Raw genomic sequence first — 21,014 nt, forward strand, 5'->3', positions numbered from 1 at the left:
TTTATTTTCTCCCTTTACACCCGAATGGATTTCCCCCTCATTTCCAGATCAAGTTCCTAGGTCACTGTCTTATGACTCATGCTGAAGTGCACTGATGTGACATAAGGCTAGCAGTACTGGGACACAGGACCCCAGTACGTGATCCTGGGAGGGGGTTCCCTTCACATAATCCTCCCTTTGATTCTTTGGTAGACCAGCATGTTAAAATCTCATTTGGGGTTTCTGGAAGATTAACATGTCAGGTCTCCCAAATGAATCATTCCACATTTGTAGCTTCTCTTACTAGAAGCATATAAAATATTGCACTTTACATAAAGGGAATTACAACAATTTGAAGATAAAAGGGAAAGAAAAAGGAGGAAGCAAATAAAAAATAATTGATTGTGTAATATATGACCAGAAGGATGTCTCTAACACACACACACACTGGGGAACTGGAGAGAGAGGATGAGAGAATTGAATGGAGAGAGGAAAGAGATTGATCCTCCCCTTTTTCCCCTTGGGGAAGATAGCACAATTTGTCTTCCAGAGGGACAGAATATATCTCCTCAGAGATTGGGTTTGGGAGATAGAGGTTAAGGGCTGGAGGAGAAAGTCTTAGAGAAATGACCCACTGCCTCCCTTCTTATCTTAGCTGTTGCTGAGAGGCAGGTAAATTTTCTGCCTCTGGATCCTCCCAATATCCCAACTTCTCTCTTTCCCTTTGAGATTTAGTTCACTCCTCAGCCCTGGTCTTGAACTAGTTCTCCTTTTTGGGGAGCAGTATGATTCTCCCCAAATCTTCAGTCTCCTTCTTTGATATCAGCAAGCAGGCAGACCTGACCTAAATGGTAACACTTTATTCTTGAGAACACACAAGGCAGGGAGAGTGAAGGTGCTGGATGAGGAAAGTGGGAGATAGGAATCCCTACAGATTAGCAACTGATCTGCCCCCCCAAATCCTGAAGGGTTCAGGCTTTCTCCTTTTGTCAGTTGTTGGGTTTGTCCTTCCTCCTAAGGTAATATGGCTATGAGCTGAAGTTCAGGACAATTTGGGGGAAGAGAGATCTTCTCAGTAGATGGCTTCCTATAAAGTCCCAGTCTACTTTTGTCTTCAGCTTTAACCAGAGAGATTTAGGGGTTCACTGGAAGATAGTCAGTGTCCAGACGGACCCTCCATCTCAGAGGTTCTCCTCTCAGACCACCCACTCTGGCATAGAACTGACCAGAACTAAGCTGGCAGTTTTGAATTCTCCCCATTCATCTGTGCCTTCCTGGAATCTTGAATCTTCCTTGCCCTTCACCCACTTGAGCTGTTCCTTTGAATTGCTGGTTCTGATTTTTTCTCTCTTTTTGTAACTTTTCTCTTATAACTGGCATATTGACAAGCGAAAGAAGGGTGTCTGAAGGAGCCATGTAGAGAGCATTCACATAGCCAGTTAGAATTATATTTCTTTCTCTCTACTTCTCTTATTCAAGTAAATATTAAACTCTATGGAAATTAATAACCGGAGTTTAATTTAATTGCACATGAATGAAGAAAGACATTAAAGTGGAGAGTCTAGAACAGTATGAGAAAATGTCTTTTGAACAGACAAGTTCTAGATAGATTTCCTTTAGGAAGACTTTCAGCCAGAGATCATCTCTTATTTCATATCAGAGGATTCATAATGCAGAAAAACCTAACAAATGTGCTCAAGTTGTATGTGTTTTCCTCAGGAGGAGGGTGATCACTATTATTTAGAGAAGTAAAAATTAAGCCTGAGGGACCACCACACTTCTATTAGATCGACTATTATGACAAAAGGAACATAACAAGAGTTGGAGGAGATGTGTGAAAAATGAGACACTAATGAACTATTGGGGAAGTTGTGAAATGATTCAACCATTCTAGAGAGAGCAGTTTTGAACTACATCCAAAGGGCATTAAAACAAAAAGGAAAGGGGCCTATAAGTATTTTTAAAAAAAACCACTTAAAACTGCTCTTTTTGGTGTGACAAAATAATTGGAAAGTAAAAGGAAACTCATAAATTGGGGTATGGCTGGGTAAATTATGACATATGATTGTAATGGAATACTATTACTTTATAATGCATGAGGAGGAGGAGCCCAGAAAAACCTGGAAAGACTTGAGAACTGATGGAGACTGAAATTAGCAGAACCAGGAGAACATTGCACATTGGGACAGCAATATTGTATGCAGAAATGTGAATTGAGCTATTCTCAATGATACAGTGGGCCAAAATAATCACAAAGGACTCATAATAAAAAAAATTTCATCTATTTCCAGAGAAAGAACCGATGGAATCTGAATCCAGACCAAAGAAAAAATGTTTGACTTTTAAAATTTTTGTTTTGTTTTAGTTCCACAGAATAATCAATATGGGAAAATGTTTTATAGGATTGCACATGTAAAATTTATGTAAGATTGCTTAACATCTCAAGCATGGAAGGGAAAATCCAAGACTCAAATTTTTTTTAAATTTTGGATATTGTTTTTACAAATAATTGTCATCAAAAAATAAAATATGAAATGATGAAGGAGAAAAAAAATTAGAGCTAATAGATATCTGGAGGATATACCTCCTTTTCAGGAGCACATGGCATATACACAAAGATTCACCATGTACTAGGGCATAAAAACATTGCAAGCACATGAAAGAAAGCAGAAATAATAAACACAATTTTTTCAGATCATAATACAATAAAAATCATAAGAAGGGCTTATGGAAATGCAAATTTAAAATGAAATGGAAACTAAATAATATAATTCTTCAAAACTGGTGGGCCAAAGAATAAATCAAAAAACAATGACTGATTTCATTAAGAGAATGACAGTGAGGAAACTTATCAAAATCTATAGGATGAAGCAAAAGCAGTACTCAGAGAGGGAAGGGGTCAATGAATTGGGCTTACAGAGCTTAAAAAAACTAGAAAGAGAACAAATTAAAGATCCCCAGATAAAAACTAAATTGGAAATCATAAAAATCAAAGGAGAAATCAATAAAATTGAAAGTAAAAGAACTATTAAACGAATAAATATGGGTAGGAACTTATACTTTGAAAAAAAAACAAATAAAATAGACAAAGTACTGGTCAATCTAATTTTTTAAAAAAGGAAAATCAAATTAACTGTATCAAAGATGAAAAGGGTGATCTCACCTCTAATGAAGAGGAAATTAAGGTAATTATTAAGAACTATTTTGCCCAATTATATGGCAATAAAGATGACAATCTAGGTGAAATGGGTGAATATTTACAATAATATAAATTGCCTAGATTAACAAAAGAGGAAATAAAATACTTAAACAATCCCATCTCAGAAAAAGAAATTGAAGAAGCCATCAAGGAGCTCCCTAAGAAAAAATCACGAGGACCAGATGGATTCACAAGTGAATTCTATCAGAATTTTAAAGAACAACTAATCCTAATACTATACAAACTATTTGACAAAATAAGCAAAGAAGGAGTTTTACCAAATTCCCTTTATGACACAAATATGGTACTGATTCCAAAACGAGACAGACCAAAAACAGAGAAAGAAAACTACAGATGAAATCTCTTTAATGAACATAGATGCAAAAATCTTAAATAGAATACTAGCAAAAAAAACTTCAGCAAGTGATCACAAGGATTATTCACTATGCTCAGGTAGGATTTATACCAAGAATGAAAGGATGGTTTAATATTAGGAAAACCATCCATATAACTGACCATATCAACAACCAAACCACATGATTATCTCAATAGAAATCACATGATTATCTCAATAGATGCAGAAAAAGTCTCTGACAAAATAAAACACTCATTCCTATTGAAAACACTAGAAAGTATAGGAATAGATGGACCTTTCCTAAAAATAATAAACAGTTTATATCTAAAATCATCAGCAGGCATCATTTGCAATGGGGCCAAGTTAGAAGCCTTCCCAATAAGATCAGGAGTGCAGCAAGGATGTCCATTATCACTCCTATTATTTAACATTGTACTAGAAACATGCTGTAGCGATTAGAGAAGAAAAAGAAATTGAAGGGATTAAAGTAGACAATGAGGAGACTAAACTCTCACTCTTTGCAGATTATATGATGGTCTACTTAAAGAATCCTACAGAATCAACTAAAAAGCTAGTGGAAATAATTAACAACTTTAGCAAAATTGTAGGATACAAAATAAACTTGCATAAATCATCAGCATTTCTATATATTTCCAGCAGCGAGAGTTAGAAAGAGAAATTCCATTTAATATTACCCTAGGCAATATAAAATAATTAGGAATCTATTTGCCAGAACAAAAACAGGAATTATATAAACACAACTACAAAACACTTTCCACACAATTAAAACTAGATCTAAACAATTGGGAAAACATTAATTATTCATGAGTAGGAGGAGCTAATAATATAATAAAAATTACAATCCTACCCAAATAAAGTTCATTTGGAAGAACAAAAGATCAAGAATATCAAGAGAAATAATGGGGGAAAAAATGGGAAGGATGAGGGCCTAGTAGTACCAGATCTGAAACTGAATTATAAAGCAGTGATCATCAAAACAATATGGTATTGGCTAAGAGACAGAAGGGTGGATCAATGGAATAGACTTGGGGTAAATGATCTCAGCAAGATAGTGTACAATAAACCCAGCTTTTGAAACAAGAATCCACTATTTGACAAAAACCTCTGGGAAAATTAGAAAAGAGTATGGGAGACATTGGGTTTAGATCAAAATCTCACACCCCATACCAAGATAAATTCAGAATGGCTAAATGACTTAAATATAAAGAAGAAAATTATAAATAAATTAGGTGAACAGAGAATAGTATACCTGTCAGATCTATGAGAAAGGAAAGAATTTAAGACCAAGCAAGAAATAAAGAATATTACAAAATATAAAATGAATAATTTTGATTACATTAAAAGGTTTTGTATAAACAAAACCAATGTAAACAAAATTTGAAGGGAAGCAACAAATTGGGGGAAAAAATCTTTAACCTCTGACAAAGGTCTAATTTCTCAAATTTATAAGGAGCTAAATCAATTGCATAAAAAAATAAGCCATTCCCCAATTGATAAATGAGCAAGGGACATGAATAGGCAGTTTTCAGATAAAGAAATCAAAACTATCAATAAGTACATAAAAAAGTGTTCTAAATCTTCCTAATTAGAGAAATGCAAATCAAAACAACTCTGAGGTATCACCTCAGACCTAGCAGATTAGCTAATATCACTGCAAAGGAAAATAATCAATGTTGGAGGGGATGTGACAAAATTGGGACACTAATACATTGCTGGTGGAATTGTGAATTGATCTAACCATTCTGGAAGGCAATTTGGAACTATGCCCAAAGCTCTTTAAATGACTGCCTGCCTTTAATCCAGCCATACCACTGCTGCATTTGTGCCCCAAAGAGATAACATAGAAAAATACATGGTCAAAAATATTTATAGCCACACTCTTTGTAGTGGCATGGGAGGGAGGAAGGGAGGGAAAGAACATGAATCATGTAACCATGGGGAAATATTCTAAATTAATTAATTAAATAAATAGAAAGTTCTGGGGATCTGTAAGTTTTCAGTTCTTCCAAAGTGATCAGATCTAAGGAGAGGTGTGTTTACTACTCTCCTGGCCTATGCTCTGGTCTGTGAGTAACTACAAGCACTCTTTTCCATCCTGGAACCGTGACCAGGGTCCAGGCTCCCCTGCCCAGCACACTCTAGTATATTAATGCTCCTCCTCACCCTGGGGCTGTGACCCAAGTGTGTGACTCTGATCCCAGTGTTAGCAATGCAGCAGAGTCCTGCACCCAATGCTAGTAAAATGTCCCTTTTAATCTCCTTCTGGCCATTTATCTGACCCCTTTACCATCTGTGGGCTGAGAGAGCTCCAGAAGCTGCTGCTTCTGATGATGATGATTCAGTTGTCCTTGCACTGGTTTGCCAAGGTATTGCCTACATTGGATTCCACTCCACTCTCACCCCAGTGAAACAGACCTTTCCTATAGACCCATTAAGTTGTCTTGGGATGGAAAATTATTTTATGACATCCTTTTGTGGGTTCTGCACTCAAGAATTCATAGTGAGGCCTTATCTTAAAATTATTTGGAGGGGAATTTAGGAGTATTCAGGTAAGTCCTTGCCTTTTCCTGCCATCTTGACTCCACCTTCTGATGGAGGAAAATATAAACCTAACTCTCATAACTTTAAACATGAATGAATCAAAAAAGTCAAAAAAAGTATGACAGATTGGTTAAGAAAACAAAACCCTACTGTTTGTTGCTTATAAGAAACATTTAAAAAACAAAGACATATACAAAATAAAACTGAAAGGGTAGAAAAAAATTTACTATGCATCAAGTGAATCTAATAAACCAAGATTTGCCATCATGTTATCAGGCAAAGCAAAAAACATTCCAAAAACAAAAAACAAGAAATGATAAACAAGAAAGCTACATGACATATAACAAACCAATATTAGTAATAAACTTATATACTCCAAATGCCTTAGCATTCAAACTCTGGAAGGAAACATTAGGCACAGACAGCAACATAATAATGACAGTAAATTTCACTATCCCTATATTAGTATTGGATAAGTCTAACAGAAAGATAAACAAAATGGAAAATATGAAACTGAAAACATTTCTGAAGAAACGAGAGTTAAAAGACTTATGGTGTCTTCTAATGGGACAGCAAAAGAATATATATATTTCTCTTATCAATATGAAACTTTTACAAAAATTGACCATGTGCAAAGGTATAGAGATGTTGCGAACAAATAGAAAAAAGCAGAAATAATCAATATATCCTTTAAAGATTGTAATACAATAAAAATAAAAATTGGTTCAGGGACCATAAACAAAAGATGCAGACCCAAATAGAGAACAATGAAGTCTCAAATAATGATTGGGCTAAAGAGCAAACCATAGATACAATAACTATGTAAAAGAAAATAATAATAATAAAACAACCCAAAATTTCTGGAACGCATCTAAAGCAGTTCTCAGGAGAAAAATTATATCCTTATAATCATACATCAACAAAAGAGAAAAAAAGAAAATAAATAAACTGAACATACAGTTTTTAAGAATCAACTTATTTGTTGATCCTCTCTTTTGTGCTTATTTACCAAAATAAGCACAAAAGAGAGGATATTTTAAAAATTAGAGGAAAAATAGTTAAATTAGAATTTTAAAAATCATAGAAATGATTAAGCTAAAAGCTGAATTTTTTAAATTAGCTAATCTCATTAAAAAGAGGGTAGAAAAGCAAGTCAATAAAAGAGCAAAAGAGCAAAGTAAAATCACAACAAAACCTGAGGAATAATCAGAATATATTGTGCACAATTAAATGGTAACAAAGCTGAGAACACAAAAGAAACGGAGAAGTACCTTAAAAAGTATAAAATATCTTAACTATTAGACGATGAAATAAGATCTTAAATAACCCAATCTCAGAAAAAAAAAAAGTAGATCTAACTACAAAGGAAAAAAATCCCTGGACCTGACAGATTCATAGGAGAATTCTATCAAAGTTTTAAAGCACAGTCAGGACCCACATTTTACAAATTACTGTCAAAAATGGAGAAAGAAAGAACTCACCAGAATCCTTTTATGAGATAGATACAGTCCTAATACCTAAATCAAAGAAAGACAAAATGTGGAAAGAAAACTATAGACCAATATAATTAATAAATATTGAATCAAAAATGTTACACGAAATCTTATCAAATGGAGTACAGTGATTTAGCCATTCATTATAATTAAGTAGAATGTACACCAGAGGCAAAGATGGTTCAACATTAGTAAAACAATCAACATCACGAATTATACGAAAACCCCAAAGCCCCAAAATACATGATCTCAATAGATGTAGAAAGAACCTTTGACAAAGGACGACATTTCTGTGTTAAACATCCTACAAAATATAGGCATAGAGGGACCTTTTTTAAAATATCATAAAAAGCATCTATTTAAAAACAAAGGAAAAGTAGAACTGTTTATTTTTTATCCCAGAGGCAGAAAGGAGCCATTAGATTTTATTGAGGAGGATCCTGTATATTCTTTAATAATAATAACAACAATAATAAACATTTATAGGTTTACAAAGTGCTTTATATATAGGCTATCCCATTTGAGCCTCGAAATAGCCTTGTGAACTAGGTGCTAGTATTCCCATTTCACAGAATTGGGAAACGGAGGCTGTGAGTGACCAGAAACTTTCCTAGGATCACATAGTAAGAGTCTGGGGAAGACGAGGACTCCAAGCCTCACTTTCTGGTGGCTTCTCCAGATGAGGCACCAACAAAGATGTCTGAGGACCATCTCCCTGATTATCTATATCGGGCAAGAACAGAACAGGCACTGGCCACTGGCAAGATCCAAATGAAGGCCAAATTCCCTCTAGCCAGTGAGGCTCCCAAACCCTGCAGTGCCTCCACAGTGAGATCCAAAGTCTTAAGTGAGCCAGAAAAACCCAAAGGAGACAGAATTTTCCTGACCATTCACTCTGTGCAGCTAGGATGGAGATGCCAGAACAGGCATCATAGAGCTGGGAAGTTCTCACCTCACTTTGGTTCCAGGCTGGTAAAGTGTAGGAATAAAGCTCTTAAGAGCATAAAATAAAATACATCATATTACAAAAGAAGCCAATTACACTGACATTCAGTTATGAAAATATTTATTTGGAATAGTTCAAGGACCCCAGGTTAAGAAATCCCCTCAAGGCAGCAGCTAGATGACTAGAGCAACCCAAGAGCTCCAGTGGAGGGGGGAGTAAAGGATTCCTCAAATCTGGCCTTAGGCACTTCCTAGTGACCCACTTATTAACCTGTTTGCCTTAATCCACTGGAAAAGGCAACAGCAAACTAGTCCTGTATCTTTGCCAACAGTGTGGTCTGCAGGGTCCCAGAGAGTGGGAGGTGAAGGACCATCTGAACAAGTGCTCTTCTCACATTCCAATAATGGGGCTATTCTTGGAGTTCTATTCTGGGGGGGGGGGTGCTCTCCCCATATTTCTATTTTTCTCCCAGAGGGACACAACAGAACTCAAGGGAAGTCTGAGGGCAGAGTGGCTTTGGGGAAGAGCTCAGGGCTCCCAGGAATACTGTAGAAGTTTACAGCTTGCAATGAACGCGTGTGTGCCAGAGATATCTATTGTTAAATGTTTATTCTCCCTTCCCTTTGAGCCACGGAAAAAAGCCACTGGAACACCCAGAGGGGAGCTCCCCCTTCTGAGGTGAGGGGCTAGCTATGAGGATTCTTTATAGGTTTTTGCCCCATAGTTTCTTTGCCACACGAATGAGTTTAGGGGAGATGGGGGATGGGAAAGAGCTGTGATCCAAAGACAAAGGCATCCATAACAAGGGCTGTTTACAAAGACTGGCCTGGACAAGCCTTGGGTCAGCAGACCACAGGCCTTGGGCAGGCACTTGCTGGTGGGGAATGTAGTGGCTCTGACCCAACCGCATCAACAGCACCAAAAACCGTCCCAGTCATCCCCACCTGTGTGGGCTGCAGGGAGACAAGGGGACAGGATCTGTTCCTGACTCAGGGAGCACCAGAGGACAGAAGGGCCAGAGGCAAACTTCAGCTGGGGAAGTCTGATGATGACTGGCAGAAGGTATGGGGGCACAACGAAGAAGTCAAAAGCAGAAAACAGCTAAGTTGCCACAGAAGCAGGAGCCAGGATGGGCAAGACCTTGGGCACTGCCTACCCTGGGGGTGGGATGTTAGAGGAAGCAGGCATGGCGGAGAGAGCCAAGACCCAGATTCTGGGGGAACGGGGAGTGGGGGCAAGGGGGAAGAGAGCTTTAAATGCTGACCAAAGGTCAAGATGGACTTTGGCCACAAGGACCCACAGGCAAAGGTGAGTTTAAAGACTCACTCTGGGGTCCAGGGCTCAAGGGGGCAGCAGTCCAGGGACTCTCTTTTAGCTTGGGAGAGACCTAAGAGGGTTTGCAAAGGAAGCGCAAGGAGCCAGTCACAAAAAGCTTCTTCATCCCTGCTCTCTCCCCATGCCTCATGGGATCACTGCACCATCCAAGCAACCCCAGGGAGCAGGAAGGCCGGGATCCCAGACCCCTGGCTTGGAGAGCTCAGCCCCGGCTCCACAGAAAGCCTCTCCGGACTCCAGGCCCAGGGTGACCTTCCTTCGGCCACAGCAGGGTGGTGTTAGGAGAGGAGGGGAGCGGAATACTCTCCTAGCAGGCAGGGCACACACACGGATGGGGTCAGGGCACAGAAACTAGACAGGGAACATCCAGGGGACAAAACTTCTCCCACAATGACATTCAGTCTTGGGGAGCTGCCTAGAGCAGTCATCAGGTAGACGGCCTGTGAGCGGGGAGCCAGAATCCAATTAAAATGTAACTGGGAACTATTTCTAAAAATAAAGATGCAACAGAACCTAGATATGTGGTTAAGTCCGTATGGGCCCTCCGGGATCCTTCAGTACAATTTAGGGTCTGACTCCACTGGCCTGGAGCCCAGAGTCCCACAGCCTTGCTGTCCAAGGCAGAACTCGAACTCAGCTCTTCCTGGCTTCAAGGTCAGCTTTCTATCCACATGTCTTTCAGTGATGTCAATGTTAAAGTCAGGCAAACCAGGAGGTCCATTTACTCTAAAATGGGAACGAATAAATGAAAAAATGTTTCCTCAGCACTTGGGTCCAAGGACCGTACCAAGTGCTGGGCTCCCCGATGTACACTTGAAGCCGGTCCTCCCCTCCAGAAGCTTGCTTTGGAATGGGGAAGACAAGTCCTAAAGGAGAGGATACCACATCTGGGGGAGTCCTCGGGAGGGAGAGCAGGGCCGCTGAGGACCTCCTCTCTGCAGGCACTCATTTGTTTTGGGGCGGAGGGACACACACACACATGCACACACAAATACACGCGCGCACACACACACACACACACACACACTTGCCCATAGGCACAGATAAGCTTTTGTCCTTGATCCGTACTGGCCGGCGTTGCCAAAAAGAACGTTTCCAAGTGCGGCCGGTTAGAAATCTGATCGCCGCCCGGGAGGCAGAGACACCAATGGGAAGTGTCCAGAGAAGGACACTCAGGGTGATGGAGGGCCTGACAGGCAAAGAGAAGGCTCGGGGATGCTGGGGCAGCATAAGGGGCTGCCTGGAGGAGGAGGAGGGTCTAGACGGGCTCTGCTTAGCCCCTCAATCAGGAGCCATGGGGGAAGATCAAAGAAGCCCGTTTAGACTCCATCAGGAAAAGTGTCCTCATAACTGGAGCTCTTCAAAGGAGGAATGAGCTGCCCCGAGCCATGAAGAGCCCCTCCTCGAGGGGTCCGTTATGGCAGGGATTTCTTTCAGGCTCGGCCTGGTCCTGGGGTCCAGCCCGACTCTGAAGTGGTGATCCTGGGATGAAGGCAGCCAAACCTCGGACTCTTCCCCTTCCAAGGGCGAGAAAGGCGCCTCTCCTCCCCCTGCGCCCTCAGGCCAGCGAGGGGCAGAAGTCCGTGGCCCTCCCGTGGCCCTCCCTATGCCGGGTTGAGCCTCAGCTTGAGGCAACAGACCATGGCTTAGCTGAGACAACAAGCGTTTATCAAAGCGTTTCCTTTGTGGCTAAGCACCACGGGGTGCAAAGAAAGGTCGACGTCCCCCGGGAGCTCCCTGCCAGAGTGGGGGAGACACAAAGCGGAAGGAAGGCGATCGGGGGCCACAAAGCCCCCTGCAGAAGGCGGATGTGTGTGCTGAGCCCAGAGACACAGCTCCCCAAGTCATGTCCGACTGGACTCCAGAAAACAGCGCCCTTGGGCACGGCTCAAGGCAGCCTGGGACCAAAGCGTAAGGGAACATTAGGTGGGACACTCAGGGGTTCCAGGCTAGAACGGAAGGGTTGCCCCCCAAACTGGCCTTCTCCTCCTGCCTTCGAGGGACTCCTCTGGTGCCTGAGCTCTAAAGAGGAGAAGATAGATGCTGAGTGACCTCCCCAGCCTACTGGACAGTCCAGTGGTCGGGACACCCTCGCATCTCTTCCAAACAGGGAGACGAAGACCACAATTGTGCGTGTCCTTCCGGCCAGGCTCCCCTGGGCTGTGTCCCCGCTTATATTTGGGGAAGGATGGCCATGGCATAACCTCCAACGTGGGGCAGAGTCCCGGGAGCAGTTTGGGGGTGCTGGCTCCTAAGTTTGGAGACTACGGTTTGCAGGAAGCCTTTTCTTCAAGGCTCAGGATATTACCCGGCAAATGGCTGAGCAGATCCAGAGATGCCTTTGAGCCTCTAAAATCTACTCCACCAGGGAGGCTTGACCAGGCGGATGCTGAGAGCAGGGCCTGATGGGAGAGGGCCAGACTGGACCCGGGAAGACGATGAGGTGAGGACAGCGTGTGGGGAATCTGCACCGAAGTGGGGCAAGCTCAGAGAAAGGAGACGACCAGAAGGAAAGGGAAGTTGGGGTGGTGGGTGGTGGGCAGATTCTTCTCCAAGGCTTAGCTGGGAAGTTTCCAAGCTTTGGGATAAGTCTGAATTTCTTCACAGAAGCCAAAACCAGAAATGTCTGCCCCAGCTGAGCCATCGGGCCTCTGACCTGATGGGGGGAGGGGGGGGGGCAGTCCTGGAAGAAGAGAGCCAGGGCAACCCTACTCCAGCTGGCACCACAGAGAGCAGGGATGGGAAGCACCGGGGCCAAGAGGAAGGGTGGCCAAGGGGCTTATGAGAAAAGCCAATAGCCACAGCCGAAAAAGGAACTGTCGAAGCCCACTTACAGCCCAAAACACACCATCCTTCACAAGTTTTTGGCTTTGTCTTTCTAAACTCTAACTTCCATCTTAGAATTATTACCACATAAGGGGGAGGCCATGGGGGTGAAGTGACTTGCCCAGGGTCACCCAGCTCAGAAGTGTCTGAGGCCAAATTTGAACCCAGGACCTCCCTCTCTAGGCCTGGCTCTCAATCCACTGAGCCACCCAACTGCCATCAGGAGTATTTGATTGTATATAAGAGTCTTCAGTCACAACATGGGAAATATGGAAATACGTACGGCATGAAAGCATTGGTCTTATGTTAGACTATTTACTGACTCAGGGATGGGGGGGGTGGAATCGGATTCTCAAAATGTCATTGAAAAAAGAATTAATTTTTTAAAAATCAAAAGAGGAAAGGTGGCTCCGGAGTGGCCTCGCCAGTGGCAGGGGGGCCTGGAAAAACTTCACCCTAAGACACCAGCAGCAATCCAGGGCAGCCAGAGCTGGGCTCCCCTCCCTGCCCCCACAGCATCTGCACCTCCCCAGGCTCCGGGTGGGCGAAGCTCCTCTGACAGCCTCAGCTCGTCTGGAGCTCCAGACTCTGCAGTTAGCCCATCCTTCCCTGACTTAATTACAGCGTGGCTGGGTTATACATGGGTGCAAGCTGTCCCTGCATCTGAATCACGCCTGGCCTCATTTGGCTTTTTTCAGCAAAACCAAGGAAATGTCTTGTTCACTGGAGTCAGCAAAAGCGGATCCGATCCTCTTTTGGCCTAATGAATAATCCTCATTTTCCTCCCCCAGCAGGTGATGGCCTGCACGGTGAGCTGCTGGCCCACGACCTGGGCTCTCAGTCCTCAATCGCCCACTGACCAGACTTCAGCCCTGGATGAACCCCACCACGCATCGGCATGTTCTTCTGCTTGTTTGCTGCAAGAGGAAGTCATACAAATAGACCGACGGTTCAACTGGTCCCTTGTTGCAGCAAGCCGATTTTTTCCTTCCTCCCTACCTCACCCTCCCCAGAAATGATTCCAAATTTTGCTCTCAAGCTCCTCCTTCCCTTGTCTGAGGACCCCGTCTCTTGTTTGAGTTTCCTGACGCTCCTCTCACCTCTCAGCTTCAGGGGAGACGGCAGCCAAGGCCCTTCTCTCCATGTGCCCTCGATGTTGTTCCCACTCCATCATCCAGTCCTTCAAGCATCTGTCTGCATCTTTCTTCCCCACTGCCTTTGAACACGTCCAATTCTCCCTCCATCATCAACACTTTGACTCGATTTTACCGTTCTCTCAAGCTGCCGTCATTTCTCTCACTTCACTTTCTTAATCAAGCTAGTAGAAAAGGTTGTCGACGTTCACTGGCCGCTTCCTCTCCTTTCACTCGCTCCTCAATCTTTTGCTTTCTCCAAGGTTCCCAGGCTCTTTTTTGACCTTGCTGTCTACCCTCTCCTCTCTGCATCTGGGAGCCCTCTAAGCAGCCTTCGATGGGGTCACAGACCCTTATTCCGGATGCTTTCTCCAGATCCTTTCAGCCCTACACCACCACCTGCCTAGTGACCATTCTAGGCTGGACGTCTGGAAACACCTCAAAATCGATATGTGAGCTGATCCTCTTTCCCTGAAAACCTCCCCTCTTTCACAGTTCCCTATTTCTGCTGAAGCCATCATCCACCTCCCAAGTTCATGGCTGTGGTTATTCTCTCCTCACTCTCCATCGTCATACGTAGCATGAGCTGTCAAATCCTGCCATTTCCATCTCCACAATCGAGCCCCTCATCTCCATTCCAGTACCATAGTTCAGGCCTGCACTCTCTCTCCTATGTTATTGCCATTCCTCCCAGTTGGTCTGCCTGCCTTCTCTCCCCCAACTTCAGACCCTCAAGTCCACCTCTGACCGTGTCATTCCCCTACTCCATCTGTTCTAGTGCTGCCCTGTTGCTTCTGGGACCAACTATTAACTCCTCTGATTAGCTTTTAGAGCTCTTCCGGTACAACCTGGCCCAACCCAACTTTCCAGTCTCCATCTATAATGAAAGTCTGGGCCTTCTCTCTGTTCCTTACCTCCAGGCCTCTGACTCCAATCTCTTTGCCCTTGGCACAGCCATCCTTCATGCCTGGACTGTGCAGTGTACCCTTGTCCCTTCCCTTTCTTCCATTAAAGAAAGATGCAGGACAAGTGCTTACCTTTTGTATAAAGTCCTTCCAGATTCCCTAAATGGTACTGCCCTCCTCTTCCCAAACAAAGCTACATTTAACTACTTTGCATTTATTTTTACTTATTCTCTTTGTTTAGTCTCTATATATTTATCTATGTACTTCTTGTCTCCGCCACTAGAATGTAAGCACCTGAGGAGAGGCAGGGATTGTTTCATTATTCCCATTTGAATCCTCAGTACCTGACAGTGCTTGGCATGTAGTAGGTGCTTAATAAATACTTGATGGATAAATATTAAAAGTCAAAAGACTAAAAATATACAATATGATGTAAGATATCTCAGAGCAAAAACAACCAACCTGGAAAAACAGATCAAGTAGGAAAAACGTAAGAATCACTGGACTCTCAGAATGCCATGATCAAAAAAAGGGTCTAGACATCCTCTTTCAAGAAATCTTAAACTGCCCAGATCTCTTAGAACCAGAGAATAAAGGAAAAATAGAATCCACAAATCATCTTCTGAAAGCAATCCCAAAAGGAAAATACCCAGGAATATGGTAGTCAAAATCCAGGGCTTCCAAGGCAAAGAAAAAATACTTGCTGATAGTTATTCATTAAGGCTGCCTCAGCATCTGAAGGAATAAGAACATAGAATTGTGTGGCCTGGTTGGTTTTGCCGAACTTGCCTGATACTGGATAGAATATAAACAGTAACACATTAGACATGCATTATATACACCTATGCTTGGGAGATGCTACATGCCAGGCACTAGGGATACAAAGATTAATAAGGACATACAACCTGGTCGCTTTTTGGGGGGTTTTTTCCCCCCAAAACTTTTACCTTCTGTCTTAGAATTGCTAAGTATTGGTTCCAAGGCAGAAGAACAGTAAGGGATAGACCATTGGGGTGAAGTGACTTGCCCAAAGTCACCCAGCTAGGAAGTGTCTGAGGTCAGATTTGAACCTGTCAGGTCCTTCTGTCTCCAGGCCTAGAGCTCTAGGCACTGTGGCACCTTGCTGCTGGCCCACAGCATGGCTTAATAAGCAACCTGAATTCCTGCTAGAGTGGCAAGTCAGGAAAGGTTTGAATCCTGAGTCTGATGGAAACTGGTCGGGTAACCCTGGGCAAATTCCCAACCTCACAATGCCCCCGTCACAAATGAATGTTCTCCATCCATGGAGTTTCTACATCCACTCTTCTCTTACCCAGATGAAATCTCACAGAAGAACCAAAAACCAACACTCTAAACTCCCCAACCACCCACTATTCCCACCCTATTTCCACACTTTAATTCCACTTGAAGATGATTTTGATTCATTAAACCACTAAATGAAAGGCTTGGCATTGCTGACGGAGAAGGGATTACCTCCCCTGTTCATCACTTCCGAATCCCCTAGACAATGATCAAGGTGCAGGGAAGGTGCTGTCGGGGGTTTTGTTTTTCCCCAAATGATGCTGAAGATTTCCTGAGAACCCTGACTTCCCATTTCTTAACCTGGTCCTTTAGCCCTCCAAGAAGTAAGATTCTCCTTGTTGGAGGGAGTTTACTCCATTCCAATTCAAGGCTGTGGACCAACTGAATCCAGGCCATTTCTAGCTCCAGGCCAGCAAAATCGCCTTCCTCCCTCCCCAGAGCTCCCTTCAGGAGGCTGCAAATCCTCCTGGTGCCAGGCCTGCTGACTGTTGGCTAAGAGCTACGTACGGTGAGCCCAGCCTGGTCCCAGGCTCCAGGCTCAGGGCACACATCGAAGGTATGATTCTCCCCAATGGACAAAGGAATTAGCGAAAGAACAAAGCTGCCTGGATGTCTGCTACATGGTCTCTAACTCGGGTACCAACTGTGCCTAAACTAAGACAGGACTCGTGTCTCCAGACCAAGGCCAAGGCTGGTATTCAGAAGCTACCCACCAGCTTCAGAGGCCCAGAAAAGCATGTGTTCCAATGACTAGGATGGGCCTGTTCCTTCCATGAAAAGGGCAAGGCTTTAACAGGGAAGAGGGCTCAGAGCGAATGAAAGCAGAAGAGAGGCCAAGACAGCCAAGGAAAAGTGAGGCGGCAGACTGAGAAAGGAGCATCCAAGGACCCCTCGCCTCCCCCTTCTAGCCCGCCCGCCAACAAGGAGGCAGCAAGGAAGACATTTGCCCAGAGGAAGATGACAAAAGTGAAGCCCCAAAGAGATGCTTTTTACATGTCATCTCAGAATCTCCCATCTGAAGGAACTTCTGAGGCTGCCAGTCCAACCTGAAAGACAATCTAGCCACAGTCCGAGATCCTCCTTGCAATATATACAGGATGCAGAGCTGGCAGGGGCCTTGCAGGCCACCAAGGCTAACTGGCCCCTCATTTTGAAGACAAGGAACCTGGGGCCAGAGAGGTTATGACTTGTCCTCTAACTCCAAATAACTCCCACACCAAGCTGCCTCCTTCAGAATTCCACCCACTGCTCCTGGGTCCACTATCTGGGGTCAAGCAGAGGCAGGAACCCCCAAGGAACCAGAATAGGATGAAAAGGGGGCCCACTGAGTGCCTGGGAAAATTACTCCACTTGTAAAAGGAGGCTAGACTCCAGGGCCCCTTCCAGCTATAAAAGAATGATCTGATCTGAGGACATCATCCCTCTTCTCTCCCACCCTATCCCCCAGCTTCCTTCAACAGGAAGACCCTTCAGCAGGTCTTCTTCTGGGTCCTGCCCATGGGATTAGAGACCAGGCCTTGGAGACCTTAACCATCTCATCTCCAAAAGGCCATCCCAGAAGCCCAGCTGTCCCAAGTGTCCACTTTCAGGTAGGCCTCAAGCCCTCCCTTCTCCTTGGTCACCATCTGCCACAGTACACATACCCCTCCCTCTCCCCCTGCTCTTCAGTTCTAAGGTAAGGCCCAAAGTCACTCTGTGGCAATCTGGCATATCCAAAGTGCCCTTCCCTGGCCACCATGGCTCCCCCTACTACACTAAACTCTCCTTAAGGGCAAGGATTATCTTTGCTTTTGTAGTCCTAACTCCAGTGCTTGGCACACGGTAGGGAAGAGGACAGGGAGGGAGCAAGATTTCACAGAGCACCTTCTATGTGCCAATATTCTCAGATTTGCTCCTCACAACAACCTTGCATGGTGGGTTACTGTTATTATCCTCATTTTAGAGGAGTTAACTTGAGGGGTAGAGAGGTTAAGTGACTTGCTCAGGGTCACCCAGCTAGTGTCCGAGTGCCTAATCCACTAAGCCCCTAATAAACGCTTTTCCATTCAAGGAGGTTTCCAAGACCCCTTCCCCTTTCTCTAGATGTTCTCCAGCTTACTGATGTCCTTCCTACAGTCAGTTTTCCTAGTACATCCCAACCATCGAGAGGGAAGCAAGTCCAATGGGACCAACACCTACCTCCCTAGGCCCCTACACTGATGTCGGTGTCAAACAGGACCATGCTCTAACAGCAGCCTGAACCAGATTAAAATATAACTGGGAAATAGTTAACAAAATAAATAATACAAGAAAACAGATCATGTTAACAGGTGGTTTTTTGAGTCCAAAGGAGGCCCTCCCCAGGGATCCTTCTCAGTGAGACAGTCCTGATGCTTCGTCAAGGCCTCCTGACCTTTCAGCTGCTGTCACATCCAGCTCAAAAGACACTGAAAACCCCAGACCCATCACTGAAAAACCTCATCAGAAACATTTTTCTGAACCCAAGTGAACAGTGTTTGCCTCCTGGGCAGGCTCTTCCTCTCAGCTCGAGGCCATCACCTGTACTTTGATCCAAGCCACTGACCAAAGTACTTACAGAGAGCAGGAGGCCGAGGGCACCCACGTCTGAGCCTCACCCACCCTGGGCCCAAATCCTATCCTCTGACACACTTAAAAGTCTCCATCATGTTTTTCCTGACTTCCTTCCATTGAAAGTGCTGATTTCACCACAAGCAGAGGTTGGCCCACCAGAACCTGAACTCCATGAGCTTCAGCTTGAGGTAGAGGCCTTTTAATTCCCAAGGAAAACAGCTGTGGCCTGAGCCAAGTGGTACTGACGTACCGAGTCCGGACACCCAGCAGCTCAATTAATGGAACCAATATTTGTTTACTAATCTATTGATGAATAATACGTACCTAACTGGCCAGGGCAGCCTTGCTAGTGAAGGCTGTGCCGAGGCAAAGTTAGTTTTTATAGGTTTACATACGCGAGAGGTGAAAAGGTAAAATGAGCTCATACAAAGCTAATGAAGGCTAGATATATGGCTTTAAGTTAAAAAAAGAAGTGTGGCCTGGGGTAGACTGACCAGGGAAATCAAGTCTTATCGGACACAGGCCAGACGTACCATAAATTGGGAGGATGGACCTTCCTTTGTATATCTTATCCTGCATCTGGTTTACCTCGTCCTTGAGGGGGCATCCCCTAGTTCCCGACCATCTGTTGTTACAGCCTGGGAAAGCACATTCCATAAGCCTGCTTCCTATAAGGGAAAGTATATTTTATTGATTACTACCTTTACCAATTGATCAGGGATTTAGTTTTACTCTTTTTCAGTAATCCCTTTACAATGGCTGAATTGGAAGCTGGTTAAGAAGGGTAGTATATTAATTAAATCAAGCATCCAACAAGAATGTTGGGAGGGGTAGCCAAGGGACTGGACTGAGCCAGGCCTAGAGACAGGAGGTACTGACAGGTTCAAATCTGGCCTCAGACAAGTCAGTTGTGAGTGTGTGACCGAACAACCCCACTTCTGCATTTCTGCCATGGAACCAATACCAATAATAGCTTTGATTCTAAGACAGAAAGTATGGGTTAAAAGTTTTTCTTTAAAAAGAATGCTAGGAGGATTGGCCTCAGACATTTCCTAGATCAATGATTGTGAACCTTTTAAGACACTGCATGTTGTACCCTGTCCCCAGACTAGGTGCCATGCCTCCCACCTCCAGACAGGAGAGGGAAAAAAGAAGGGGAGTGGCCAGGGCCCTCTGCTGAGGGGAGGGAGTAAGCTCTTACACTGGGTCACTGGGCAGAAAGGAGGAGAGGTACAACAGAGAAGGAACAAAGTAGCTCTGGTGGGTGATGGCTTGCATGCCCAGAGAGATCTCTATGTGCCATTTTTGGCACACGTGCCATAGGTTCACCACCACAGTCCTAGATGTTTGACCCTGGGCAAGTCACTTAACCCTGACTGCCTAGACCTTGCCACTCTTCTGTCTTAGAACTGATACTAAGACAGAAGAAAAGGGATTAATAAAATGATAAAATTTTTAAATGAAATAAATGATTTTTAAAAAAAGATAGAAGTCTCTGATTAGTACTAGTATTCCATGACCCCCCAAGTAAGTATGAAGAACAAAAACAAACAGGGGGAATGGAGAAGCTCTGCTTCTCTGTACTATGTGGCCCTAGAAACAAAAGAGGAGCTGCTAAACAGACAGACACACTGCTCCTTCTTTCTCCTTAGTCCTCCCTTGGTAAAAGCCTCTGACAAGGGTGCTAGGTGATATGCTCATGCCCCTTTCCTTTCTAAGGTTATGCTGCAAAAAGAGCCCTCTAGACTAGGGGATAATCCATCCCTTACAACTCATGTTCTCTCCCTGGCCAGACCAGACTCTTCTTAGGATTCAGATCAGTGAGGACATTCTTGTCAGGCCCTCCCAGGATGGAAAGCAACTCCCCACAGATGCAGACTGGCAGCTTCTCTGTGGTTTAGAGGCTCAGCACTAGCACTGGTTGACAGAAGTACTAAGACCTCACACACACAGAGACAAGGATGGCCAGGCCCATGTTGCCACACTGCCTCATAAACAGTGATTCTGAAGAAAAAGGATCAGCCTCCTTGTTTCAGCAAACTTGCCTCACCTTCCAACAAGGCCTGGGAACAAGAAGCCATGTAAACCTGGTGTTACTAAGCATCAGGCTTATTCTCACAGAGCATCTCCTCAGGAGTACCTTATGGGGATCAGGAACTTTGGACGACACCTTCCTACGGTTCTATAAAATTACGAACATGACTAAATCTCCATCTACAATGACTTCCTGACTGACTCAACTAGTCAATATTCTTTTTTAAAAAGCAGTACAATCTAAATAATTTAGTTTGAGTTCCCTGACATCCACTTCCCAGTCTTCTACTCTCTGCACCTGTGTCAACAAGCACTTCACCACTAATTTGGGTATCTGGAAGCCTGAGGGTTCATCTCCTCCCCAGAGCCACCAG

The sequence above is a fragment of the Monodelphis domestica genome, chromosome 6, assembly GCF_027887165.1.
Source record: "Monodelphis domestica isolate mMonDom1 chromosome 6, mMonDom1.pri, whole genome shotgun sequence".
In the NCBI taxonomy this organism is placed as follows: Eukaryota; Metazoa; Chordata; class Mammalia; order Didelphimorphia; family Didelphidae; genus Monodelphis; species Monodelphis domestica.